The following is a 13,513-nucleotide window of genomic DNA, read 5'->3' as shown; positions in this document are numbered from 1 at the left end:
GATGATTGCTATGCCCAGCAGGAGGTGGTTTCCTTAGGACAAAGTCATGTCTTATCCCCACTTCCATTGTTATCAGTCGCCCAGTAGCCGATGCCTGGCCAGACGTGTGGCTTCAGGCAATGCTTGTTAGGTGAATGCCCCTGCATACCTACAGCTGGGAGACTCCAATGAGTTTGTACATGCAAACTCTTCACATAACCCAAGGTTCTATCAGCAATCACAACAAAAGATTTGTCTCCACATTCTGCCAGCCAGGTAGCACAATGCCTAAGTATACAGTGATGAAGTAGAATAAAGGAAAATAAATATTTCAAGAAAATTGGGTTCTTATGTGGCTCGGGTTAGTTTCTTAACCTAGTGACCCTGTACAAATCATCTCATCTCCCTAGAGCTTGGTTTTTCTAGTGTGTGAATTAGGGCTTATAAAGTCTATTATTCTAGCTTTCTCAGAGTTTTGGGAAAATCATATGTCAACTAGAGAATCATCAATATACAAGCACATAGCAGTGTCATCATTCAGCAAATTTGCTTAGAGATATCACCTGCCATGCAGCATTGAATTCCAACTTGTAGTTGCCCAACTTGGGAGGTGGCATAGCATGTGGGAGACGGTATTTTATAGTCCAAACTGGGGTAAGAGCAAGGACTTTGGGGACAGATGTAGATTTGAATCCCAGGTCCACCATTTTATAGCAGTGATCTTAGAGCAAGGTATATAACTTTGCTGACCCTCATTTTCCCCATCTCTAATTGGGGATGACAGCACACACTCTGTGGGGTTGTTATAGGGATTAAATGCAACATATCTGTAATGTACCTAGTATAGATTCTGGCCCAAAAAATGGTGATAGTAGTTGGTTTTATTAAAATCATAATGAACTCCTAAAACAGATACACTTCCAGGAGTGGCTGAGTCCCATCTGCAAACTTCATTCCTGGGGGAAACAGGATGAATTGTGACAGGGCATTAGGAAACAGTCATCTGTCCCCAAAGCAAGGCTGCTGGCTGGAACACACTTGCAGGGAAAGGACATGTGTAAAAAGTGCCTGAGAGTACCCATGTGAAACACCTGCTGTGCACCAGTCCTAGGAAGGCAGGGGGACGAGACGGGAAGGAGCAAGAGAGGCCAAGAGGCAGAGAAAAGTTGCATCAGAACTTGCTCAGGCAGAGCCAGAAACAATGCCACCTCTGTGTGGGATATTGGGAAACCACAGGAGAGGATTAAGTGGTTCTGTTTGAGAACAGGAATTGGGCTGCATTCTAGGAGACAGAGACAAGGAGCCAGAATAATACAAATTACTGCAGCTCTGATGATAAACCAAACTGGCACAGCTCTGATTGAGAACCAGGTATTAAAGTGGGCCCTGCTGCAAAAGACTGTCATTTATATACAGATTTTTTTTTTAAGATTTATTTATTGATTTTGGAGAGAGAGAGAAGCAGTCCTCCAGCTGGATGCATGGGGAACCTGATGTGTAGCTCGATCTCATGACCCTGAGCTGAAGGCAGATGCTTAACTGACTGAGCCACCTGGGTGCCCCTCATATACAGATCTTTACAAACCTCTGCAGGGGAAGATGTCAGAGCTACCATATTTTTTCTTTAAATATTTTATTTATTTATTTGACACAGAGAGAGAGCACAAATAAGGGAAGCAGCAGAGGGAGAGGGAAAGGGAGACTCCTCACTGAGCAGGGAGCCTGATGCGGGGCTCTATCCCAGGACCCTGGGACCATAACCTAAGCTGAAGGCAGATGCTCACCAACTGAGCCACCCAGGTACCCCTCAGAGTCACCATCTAAGATGACTGTTGGTTAGAAAGAAAATTTGAGCCACAGGTATAATTAACATTTTTTTTCTAAATTTTTAAAAGTAACAATACGGGTGAAATTAGTTTTGATAATATATATTTATTTAATCCACTATATTCAAAATAGTATTTCAACATATAATCTGTATAAAAAAGTACTAATGACAATATGAGATTTCTTTTTTTTTCATACCAAGGCTTCAAACTCAGGTGTGTATTTTCACTTACAGCACCTGTCAATTTGCACGAGCCACATCTCAAGGGCTCTGCAGCCACCTAAGGCCCAGACCTAATCCCAAGGGAAAATGATTTCCATTCTCCTGAATTCCTAGGGTGTTAAGACCTTTTAAAAGCCCAAATAAACAAGACCTTTAGAGATATTCAGAGTGCAAGGGCCACCTATCCATTCCTGACGGGTTGATACACTTTGATTTGAAATGAAGCAGCTTCAAACCCCACAAGAAACTATCCTCCAATGTAGCATTCGCTGAGGACAAATTTAGGGCTTTTTTTTTTTTTTTTTTTTTTTTTTTTTATTCACGATAGGCATAGAGAGAGAGAGGCAGAGACACAGGTAGAGGGAGAAGCAGGCTCCATGCAGGGAGCCCGACTCGGGACTCGATCCCGGGTCTCCAGGATTGCCTGTGGGCCAAAGGCAGGCGCCAAACCGCTGTGCCACCCAGGGATCCCCTTGGCCTGTACATCTTAATAATAATCCATGTTCTCCCCACTCTCTCATTCTAAGGGAAACTGTCTCGCCCACACCTTCTCCCCGCAACCCCAAGGCTGTTTCATGCGCTCACTTTTCCTCCCTGTACCCTCTCTGGCTCGGGTGACCAGGGGTGGTAAGCACAGGACACCATGAACAATTCGATCCATCTCTGCAGTTACCTGGTGTGAAAAAGCCCACCCAGCCAGGGACTGACCACTGCAGACTAGCTGGGTCAATTAGATCCTCTGTCAGGAATACAGATGCAGAATCAGTCAACCACTGGGGAGAAGCATCAGAGGAAGACACACACACAAGGAGCAGAGCTACAATAACATTGGGTTTCCAGTCAATCCTCAGGCTTCTTTAATTTCCTCTTTGATCTGTTTCCCAGATTAGGCTTCCAAAAGCCATTTCATTTTAACAAAGCAATTCTCCAGATGAAAGAATTTTGAAAGTCTCCTAGAGGAGGGTCTCCAAGTAACCCTGGCTCCTGGAGTGTCTCTTGGAACCTTCCAGTACCAACCCACATTCCGGGCTTCTGAGGCACAGCCATCGTGCTGTTTCTGGTTTTCCATGAGATTCCTGTATCTTTTATGGTCATGATTATTTTAAAAGAATCCCTTATGTGAAAAAAAAAAAAAAAAAAAAGAATCCCTTATGTGTTGAGGAAGCCTGAATGAGTCTAAACCTTTCAACAAAAAGGCCTACCACAGAGATGGATACTTTCACACACATTCAGGCAAAATTCTTTTCCACCACTCTCCTCCAAACTTGTTTGCACTCAGTCTCATGCCAACACTTAGCCTGACAGAGAAGTGATGGATTACTTTGGGTTGCATTTCCAAGTAATTATATTCTGAAAAGACCTCATTGCAGTGGCCTTCTGGGGACCCTTTAAGCCTCACATCATCTACAGCAATGGTTCTCAACTGTGACTGCATATTGGCACCACCTGGGGTCCTTTTAAAATATGCTGAGGCCCAGGATTTCTCCCAAAGCTATGAAGACAGAAGCTCTGGGGGCTGGTCCCTGACATCTATACTTTTTAAAAGCTCCCCAAGTCATTCTAATGTGTAGCTGTGATTGAGAAATGCTGATATACAGAATATGCAGGTTGGGTTTCTGGCAGAGAAAGTCCTATACTGTTTTTCACTACAAAAGAAGTGCAAATTTTTCCAAGTATACATAAGAAGTGGGGAATGATGCAAAGTGAAGAGTAAATCTCACTCATCAATAGAATCCCCAACAGTCCCACTCCATGGAGGTAATTATAGTGTCTGGCGTGCCCCACCAAGAATTATCTGTGCCTATGCAAATATATACAGGTATATAATACACACATACATATATATGCACATACTTTTTCATATATATTTACAAGGGTATACACGTATTTTTATGAATTTTATATATATATATACACACACATATGCATGCATATACAAACTCACACATATCTCTTCTTCCTATGGCTGGCTTTTTCTCTTATATATCTTGGTTATTAATCTAGAAACTATTGATAAAGAAAAATAATGACAGGATTTGAGAGGGAGGGTACCTCAAATATATATATATATATTTATATATATAATATATATATATATTTCTATAGTATAACAAGTTATAAAGCTACAGTGATTAAAACAACATGATTTGTTGGCAGAATAGATAAATTATTTATTCCAATAAACTAAAAAGTTTACAAAATAATCAGTGACATTGATTTGGCATATGGGAAAATTGGCATTTCAAGTCAGTGGGGAAAGGATAGACTATTCAATAAAGAGTTCTAAGTTAATTGGCTATTTTTAAAGGTGGACTCCTATTTCACAGTATAAATAAATTCAAGACAAAAGATCTAAACAATAAAAACAAATCCCTATGCATATCAGAAGAAATAACTTGATCCTGAGTGGGGAAAACTTTGCTAATATATGAAATCTAGAAGTCATAAAATAAAGGATAGACAGATTGTACTACATAAAAGTAAAACTTCTCAAAAAAGACACAATAAAGAAAAGTAAAATAAAAACAAGTGAAGGAAAACAATATTTACAACATGTATAAAGAGATTAATGTCCAGACTATAAAAGAGTTTCACATAACAATAGGAAAATGACAATCAACAGAGAGATAAGCAAAGCTATAAACTGACAATTAACAGAGTAACAGACATGAACTATAAATGTATAAAAACACGTTCAATTTCAATACTCCAAGAATGCAGATTAAAACAATGCTGACTTTTTTCACTTATCACATTGTCAAAGTGTTCTAAAGCATTGGTCAATATCAAGAGATGGTGACTTTTTGAAGAAATAGGTATTCTCACATTTTGGTAGAAGGATAAATTGAGATAGCTTTTATTATTTTATTTATTTATTTATTAAAGTTAAGGGATTTTTTTTAAAGATTTTATTTATTTATTCATGAGAGACACAGAGAGAGACAGAGACAGAGACAGAGACAGAGACAGAGACATAGGCAGAGGGAGAAGCAGGCTCCATGCAGGGAGCCTGACATGGGACTCCAGGATCAGGCCTGGGGCTGAAGGTGGCGCTAAACCGCTAAACCACCGGGGCTGCCCGGGAAAGCTTTTAAAATGGCAATTTGGCATATTCTTCTTCTTCTTCTTCTTCTTTTTTTTTTTTTTTTTTTGGCATATTCTCTAGTATAAAATTCATGTGTCCTTTGATCCAGCAATTTCACTTCTGAGTATCTATTCTACAGAACAGCTATAAACCAAGTGAATACAAAGATATATATACACAACGCAGCATTCCCTGTAATGAAAGAAAAAAGGAAACACTTGAATGCTTCTCAATAAATAGTTACATAAAATAAAGTGTAGTTATACTTTAAATCCTAGGCAGCCATTTAAACAAATTAGGCGACTTTAAGAGTCTAAATGAAAAGTTATGATTGTGATGTGAATTGTAGAAAGCCAGGTGCAAAATAATTTGCAAATACAATCTAATATGTCTAAGAAGGAAACACATACACATAGGCACATACAGACACACTTCTAATCATCCAGAGAAAGAGCTGGAAGGAAGAGCAAACTTTTCATAGAGATTATTAGAAATAATCTGAAGAAAGATTTCAGTCTTGGGAGGATATGATGAGGCTTTGAAGGAAACAGTCATTTAACATTATATACTTTTTATGTTTTTTATATTTTTTGTGATGCACGTTAATTTTATAATTCTTTTGTAATAAAAAAGAGGCAAGTTTTCTCACTTTTAATTTGTGCTTCTTAAATTGGGGGCTTATCATCCCTTCTTAAGTTTATTGGCCATTTGTACTTCTTTTCTTCCAAGCAGCCTGTTCATGTGCTTCGTCCATGTTTACTCAATTTTTTTTTGATGTACTACTTAAATTTTAGGAAATTTATATTTAGGAAAATATATTTTGCTATGTTATATAGGTACTGCAAATAACTTTTCTGTCATTTGTATTTTTATTTCATTTATACTATTTTTGTCTATATGTTTTATACACACTTTATGTATTTAAATATACCAATCTTTTTCTGTATAGTGTTTGGGCATGGTACCATGCTTCAACCCAAACCTGATTCCTTATACAAAAATTATTTTAAAACAGATTACAGGCTTAAATGTAAAACTGCAAGGCTTCTAGAAAAAGATAGGATAAAATCTTTGAAGACTAGGACCAGGCAAAAGTTCTTTTACTTTGTACTAAGAGAAAAAAAAAAAAGAAATTTTTCCATAAAATGAAAAATTGATAAATTGGACTTCATCAAAATTAAAAACTTTTACTCCATGAAAAATCCTATTTACAGAGAAGGAGGAAATATTTTAAACTGCACATATGAGAAAGGACATGTCTCTAGAATATATAAAGAACTCACAAAACCCAACAGTAAAAGAACAATCCAATTAGAAAATGAGCAAAAAACATTAATAGAAATTTCACTGAAGAAGATACACAGATGGCAAATAAGCACATGAAAAGATGTTCAACACCATTAGCCATTAGAGAAATGCAAATTAAAATCTCAATGAGAGGGGCAGCCCCAGTGGCTTAGTGGTTTAGCGCCTCCTTCAGCCCAGGGTGTGATCCTGGAGACCCTGGATCAAGTCCCACGTCAGGCTCCTTGCATGGAGCCTGCTTCTCCCTCTGCCTGTGTCTCTGCCTCTCTCTCTCTGTGTCTCTTATGAATAAATAAATAAAAATTAAAAAAAAATCTCAATGAGATATCACTACCCACCTATTAGAGTGGCTTAAACATAGTGATAACACCAAATGCTGATGACGATGCAGAAAAACTCCATTACTCGTACAATGCAAAAGATTATGGCCACTTTAGAAAATAATTTGGCAATTCATTTTCAAACTAGAAATGGACTTACCCAGAAGACCCAGATACTCTACTCTCAGCCATTTATCCCAGAGAAATGACAATTTACACTCACGCAGAAACTTGCACACAAATGTTCACAGCAGCTTTATGTGGAATAAACCCCCAGCTGGAAACTACCCTAAGGTCCTCCAGTGGGTGAATGATTAAACAAACCGTGGTACATCTGTGCTGTGGAATACTACTCAGCAACAAAAAAGAATCAACTATTAATACATGCAACAATCTGGATGGATCTCAGGAAAATTAGGCTGAGTGGAAAAAGTCAATCTCATGCATGGTGTAAATACTGCATGATTCTGGGGCCCCTGGGTGGCTCAGTCATTTAAGTGTCTGCCTTTGGCTCAGGTCATGATCCCAAGTCCTGGGATGGAGCCCTGCCCACTTCCAGCTCCATGCTCAGAGGGGAGCCTGCTCCTCCCTCTCCCTCTGCACTGCCCCCAACTCATGCTCTTTCTCTCTCTCCCGCTCTCTCAATAAATAAATAAATAAATTCTTAAATACTGCATGATTCTATTTATATAGTGCTCCTATAATAAACTTACAGAGATGGACAACAGATTGAAGGTTTCAAAGGGTTAAGAATGAGTGGTAGATTCAAAGAGGTTGTAGAAGAGAGCCTTGTGATGATGATACAGTTTTGTATCTTGATTATGGTAGTGGTTACATAAAGTTAACATGATAAAAAATTACACATAACTACATACATGCAAGAAATGAGTACATGTATAACTGATAAAACCTGTGATAAACTCTAATTGATAAGGTCTCTGGATTGTGCCAATGTCAGTTGGCACAATCAGTTTTGATACTATGCTATAGTTACATAAAGTGTTAACATTATCAGAGGCAGAGCAAAGCAGGCACACACTCACAAATCTATAAATATTTCATATTACAAGTTTTTAAAAAAACACAATTCAGCTATTCTTCAACAGAATATTTGCATCATTCTTTGTTTAAAAAAATCCACATGACTGGACTAACCATAAATTTCATGAGACAAGTCTGCCTAAAGTCAGTGCGTAGATTAAAATTTTAGTGACTCTTGTTCACAAAGTATAAATAAAGCAAGAGAACTTAACACTCAGATTTTGCTCTCAAGAATCATGTTATCCTTCACCGTGACTGTCCTACCAAAGTGGTGGCATCTGTAAATGGGTAACCTTAAGATTTCTGGGGTACCCTGGATCCAGGACCCCAGCATAAGTCACCCAACTTCAATTTGTCCTTAAATAGAATTTTAAAAATAATAATAGTTAAAATATATTGAGCACTGAACAACTCAGCTACCTATTACACAGTAGAAGGTATGAAGAGGACTCATAAGAAATGAGAAAATATGGTCTTGGTTCATACTGCACACTTGAAGGAGAAATAATACATACTTGGGCTTTTTAAGCCCTTGGAAATTTATTTGGGGGATGATAAGAAAGAAATGATAGGGGTGCCTGGGTGGCTTATTGGGTTGAGTGTCTGTCTTTGGCTCAGGTTGTGATCCCAGGGTCCTGAGGTCGAACCCTATGATAGCCCTCCTGCTCAGTGGGAGTCTGTTTCTCCCTCTCGCTCCACCCCTCCCCGCTCACTCTACTCTCTCTCTCTCAAATAAAATAAAATTAAATAAATAAATAAATAAATAAATAAATAAATAAATAAATAAATAAAATCTTTGTTAAAAATGATGGGAGAATATTCCAAATTTAGTTATTCAGTATGATGTATTTATCGAATACTCGCTTTGGGCACCTGTTGTGTGACAGATGGACTAAAGCTCAGGGCTTACCAAGGAGCCTGTGGCTTTGGAACTTGTGTCAACAGTACCACCAATGTGACTCCAACGCTACCACTACTGCTACTACTGTTAACTGCTGCTAATTCAACATGACATCTTCAGGTGCTAAGCACTCTACAAACATCATCTCATGTCATCTTCATGAGAACTCTGTGAGATGGCATTATATTCATATTTTAAAGATGAAGAAACCAAGAATGGAGATATTGAGACATATTCTCCAAGGTCAGCCAGTTAGAAAATGTCAGAAGGCGGATTGGCATCCATGTCATGTGATATCAAAATTCATGCTTTAACCACTCATCCATGGATCTTCCCCAAGCCTCCTGTTTCAATTCCTCTTTTGCGGGTCTTACCTAGAGGTCTCAGTGGCTTGCCACCAGCCCTCAGGGCTGGGGTATTTCCTTGACTTCTGATTGGTCTGTTCTGTCTGCTTCTCCCCCTCCCCGCGGATCCCACACGGAAGATGAAATGGAGCCCAAAGAGCAAGTAGTGATCAGGCAAAGCTTTGGGCAGTGATGGAAGCAGAAGATGAGAGAGGTAAGTGTACGTGTGTGTCTGTGTGTGTGTGTAAAAGAATTGTTTTTCACTGATTTAGATAACAGTAAAACTAGTTGGTAAAGTAGTTGAGTCTCTTCCTCAGGCCTTTTTCTCCTTTGTGATCTGAGGCCTGAGACTATGAGCAAAAAATTCTCTGGATAGACTCCTCTACTCCTCCACATTCCATGGGGGGCATAATCCAGGCTGGTTTCTGCAGAAACAAGACTACGACCTTGTTCCAGTTATCCTTTGCCACAGAACAACCACCTCTGAACTTAGATGATATAAATTGTTATCTCTTAGGGTTCTGTGGGTCATTGGAACTGAGCTGAGCAGTTCCCAGACAGGGTCCTCCATCCAGCTGCACTTAGCTAGTAGCCGAATCTGGACTCATCTGAAGTCTTCATTACTGGAGACTAATGGTTGGAAATCTGGGTCTGGTTGGGCTTCTCTCCATGTACTCTGTCCACCTAGCTAGCTTTCTCGCATCATGGCCGTCTCAGAGGAATTGGCAGCCACACACATCCTATAGGTAGGAACCAGCCTATAAGAGCCAATTCTGTGTATTTCTTTCCAACTGTGCATTTGGTGCTATCACTTTGATAGCCTGAAATCAGCCATGGTGGGAGGGAATACTCATACTATGAAAACTGGCAAATGCTACGAATCAGTGCTCCCCCCTCCACCCCTTCCCCAAGACCCAGATTACCCACAACATGACTTTACATAATGGTTGTCCTCCCCCAGAGTGAGTAAGCCAAGAATCCCCAGAAGGAAGCTGCAAAGCTCCTTAGAACCTAGCCATGGATATCCCCAATGTCACTTTCATTTTATTTTATTGGTCAAACAATTCCCTAAGGCTACCTGGAATTCAATCTAAAATTGCTTGATACGGATCTACTTACACGCTTTCTACAAGTATTCACAGACCTGTTTGCACAAGCCCTTCCTGCGTATGTACTCAACTGGTAGTATACACATGACAACTGCAGAAAGCTTGTTTTATAGATGTTTTTATACTACTGAGGTTTGCTTTGCCTCCCTAAGTAAACTGCAAATTCTTTTAAGAGAGTTCTCATGTATTTCTTTGCCATTCCTTCTTCCCACTGTGCCAAAAACAGATAATTACACACACACACACACACACACACACACACACACAGATACATCCAAGATACATGATAGTTAGAGATTATAAGCCTTAAAAGGAACGGAAAGAAGGAAAAGAACTAAAAATTCTTAATTGCTAGGTTTCAGAGCTTGCTGGGTTTCAGAGCCTTCTCATTTAACTGTTACATTCACCTAGTGATGTTGGCATTATTATTTCCATTCCATTTCACAGTGGAGGAAAATGAGTCTCAAGAAGGCTTACCAATTTGGTCTCAGCCACACCAGGAAAAGGAGCTGGGATTCAAATGTAAACCTGCATGGTACCAAGGCATGAGCTTGACATATTCCTCAGACCATATCTTCCCACTGCAGTATCCATCCCCCACCTTCCCGCATTCTCTCTGCCTCCCTCCTCAAAGCATCTACAAAAGTCATAAAAATGCTGATGCTTCTAAACCCCAGATAGCGTAATAAATGCTTCAAGTTCTTGTACAAGATGTCCTTTGGAAGCTTGGAAACGTAAGAACTTTAAAGTGTCTTCTACTGGTAGCAGGGAGGTCAGCTTCAAAGCTATCATAATAACTCAGGGAAAGGGGGTTGGTGGGTCGGACCAAGGTAACAGTGGTGAGAGGGAGAGATGTGAAAATTTTGGAGGGATATTAAGAAGGCAGGATCACCAGATTAGTGATTGATTGGATTGTGCAGGTGCTGATTGACCATCGCAGAATCATGCTGGCTGTACTGGGAAGATCAGAAGAGAGAAAAAGCCTGGATGAGAGGTTCCCATATTCCCGGAAGGGGAGTGATCATGGCTTACACTATGAAAAGAGCCATAGAAATGGAAGAATGGATGACTTTGAGAGAGAATATGGAGGCAGAATGTCAGATGTGTTGCCAAACTGGACGTGGAAGTGCGAGGATGATGGAGGGGTCAAAGATGAAGTCTAGAAATCTGTTATGGAAAACCAGGAGCTTTCTGCTGAGCTGGGGGAACAGAAAGGAGAGCAGATTTTAGGTAAGGATGGGCATGCCAAGTTTGAGGTGAACATGTAAGCAAGAGCTGGCAGCCAGTATGCAATGGCATTGAAAACAAAACAAGCGTCTCTTATCTAAATGAGATTTTTTGCTCCCTTCAAAGGTTACAGATGAGCACACTGAACACCATGTGTGGCAGGGTTCTGTGTCAAGGAATAAAGAGGCTCTGTAATTCTCAACGTTTTCCCTCCCCAGTGGTTCAAGTCTGTCTCTCTCCGAAAGCCATTTATCACCCTGCAGGCGCCTCCGTCATAACCAAGATGTCTTTATTGAGACTTCCAGAGCTAATAAGAGCTGTATGATTCAATCAGTGACAGGGCCTCATATAACTCATCAAAAGCGTTGCAGGGAGATTTTAGCAAGTCCCTAGGACCGCAGGTCTACCTGCATACACACGCACACACACACACACACACACACACGCACATGCACACACACACACACACACACCCAAAACTCATGCTCCTTTTCTTAGAATTTGTATGGACAGGCACTCAGACATGTTCATACACTTCCACCCCACATAGCAGCACAGCCATTGTTTACACAAGGTCCCTGCATGTTACAACAGGGAGCCTCGGCCCCTTTGTCTCCTGCTGTACTCTAAGGAAGAAGGGAAGCATTCAAGCAAATGAAGGCTCCCCAGAGAGCTGCTGCTTTTCTGCACATCAGCTTTTACCATGAGACCCTAGAAGGGTTCTACCCCAAACACAAAGCTAATTGTAAGGATGGCAAAGCAGTTAGGACGGCCCCAGCCCAGGGGAGACCACTTGTAGCTGCTTCACCAATGTGCTTGTTATACAACTACCAGAACAGGCAGCCGAAACCAAGCCCAGATTAGATTTCCATGCCCACTTCGAGAACCTGCTACTGCAACTCTGAGCTGCGTGGGGTTCTGCTCACCCAGCTCAGAGCCTGCCAGCCCACCAGGTGGAGACTAGCTGGCCGGGAACCAACCGTTCTCCCCACATAGTGTGTCCCTTGACCTGACTCCAACTCTACCCAGAGATGCCTTCCAAAATCCCCCTCAAATCAAGCTTCTCTGGGTAGAAACCTCACAAAATCAGAGCTTCCTTACCTGAGAGAAGGTCTCGGTGATCGGCAGTAGAAAAAAACCACCAAGTTCTAACAGAAGTGAGAGGGACTTACAGGGCAAATCTGTTGGTTTTAAAAGAAGAAAGGTGACTTCATCCCTGGTGCCGTAGAGTTTAAAAGAGCAATGAGTGCTCCCTGGCTGAGCCAACTCTGTCTCATCAGTGATGACTCCATCCAAATTATGCAGCTACTGCCCAGACATGCTCAGCCTTCAGAAGGTAAATTGCTGGAATCTGACTAGCCCTGTTGTTTTCAAAGAGCTTCCGAAAGTCTTGAACACCAATCACTTTAACTGGCACCAGAGATAGGGAAACATGCACTTATTTCCCCAAGTTATATCATTACCTCCCAAGAATCCAGTTGTCTGAAAAATAGCATTCTAGGGAAGGAAAACAGATATTTAAACTTCTAAGAGGTAAAAATTCTTGGAGAAGGAGAAAAAACAAAGGACAGAGAAGAAACAAAGATATTTCAGTCAGGGGGACGGGCAGTGAGAACTGCAATGATCGCCTTGCTAAATGTTTTTCAGACCTGGTGGATTTGTAAGCATATAAAGGTGACAAATAGGTGACAGTCTGGACTGGGCAGAGGGCAGAGTATTCAGTTGAGCAAAGGGATGAGTCACTATACAGAAAGAAAGCGGGACAGCCCTTCTAATGAAGGCAACAGATTTTTATTTATTTTTTATTGAATAGGGTGCCACTCAACTGATTTGGAGTCAATTGTAACATAAATAGTTAACTCAAAACATGTCCACATTCCACCAAGAATGTTGGGGAAAACAGATGTTTAAGTAAGAAATTTTCTCTTTTGTATGCTAAAGGTGGCTGGAGCAATCTGATTTGTAATATGGGATTCAAGGTTATGTCAAGCTACTGAGTAGGCCAGTACTACCTCTCCTTGATGCCATGTCCCCACGCTAAACTCTGGGGAGGACTTCTGGCTGTGGCACCACGGCAAGGAATGGACCTGTGTTGGAAGTGGGGCAGAGAGTCGAGTTTAGCAACCTACTACCCTTCTCTCTCATACCTCTA

At 40.6% G+C, this 13,513-nt stretch overlaps 1 protein-coding gene across 3 annotated transcripts in view; it reads right to left on the bottom strand.

Moving 5' to 3' along the window:
• The window catches only part of AMOTL1 (angiomotin like 1), a 155,661-nt gene extending 142,656 nt beyond the window's left edge, over positions 1-13,005 (bottom strand). Inside the window, exon 1 of one of the 3 annotated variants that reach the window (XM_072726208.1) lies at positions 12,463-13,005. The gene's annotated coding sequence lies outside the window, so the exon portion shown is untranslated. The remainder of the gene's footprint in view (positions 1-12,462) is intronic. The other 2 variants (XM_072726210.1, XM_072726211.1) reach the window with 2 other exon arrangements.
• Positions 13,006-13,513: the final 508 nt, after the last annotated feature.

This window comes from Vulpes vulpes, chromosome 11, assembly GCF_048418805.1.
Source record: "Vulpes vulpes isolate BD-2025 chromosome 11, VulVul3, whole genome shotgun sequence".
NCBI classification, from domain to species: Eukaryota; Metazoa; Chordata; class Mammalia; order Carnivora; family Canidae; genus Vulpes; species Vulpes vulpes.
This window is presented reverse-complemented; position numbering and strand designations above follow the sequence as displayed.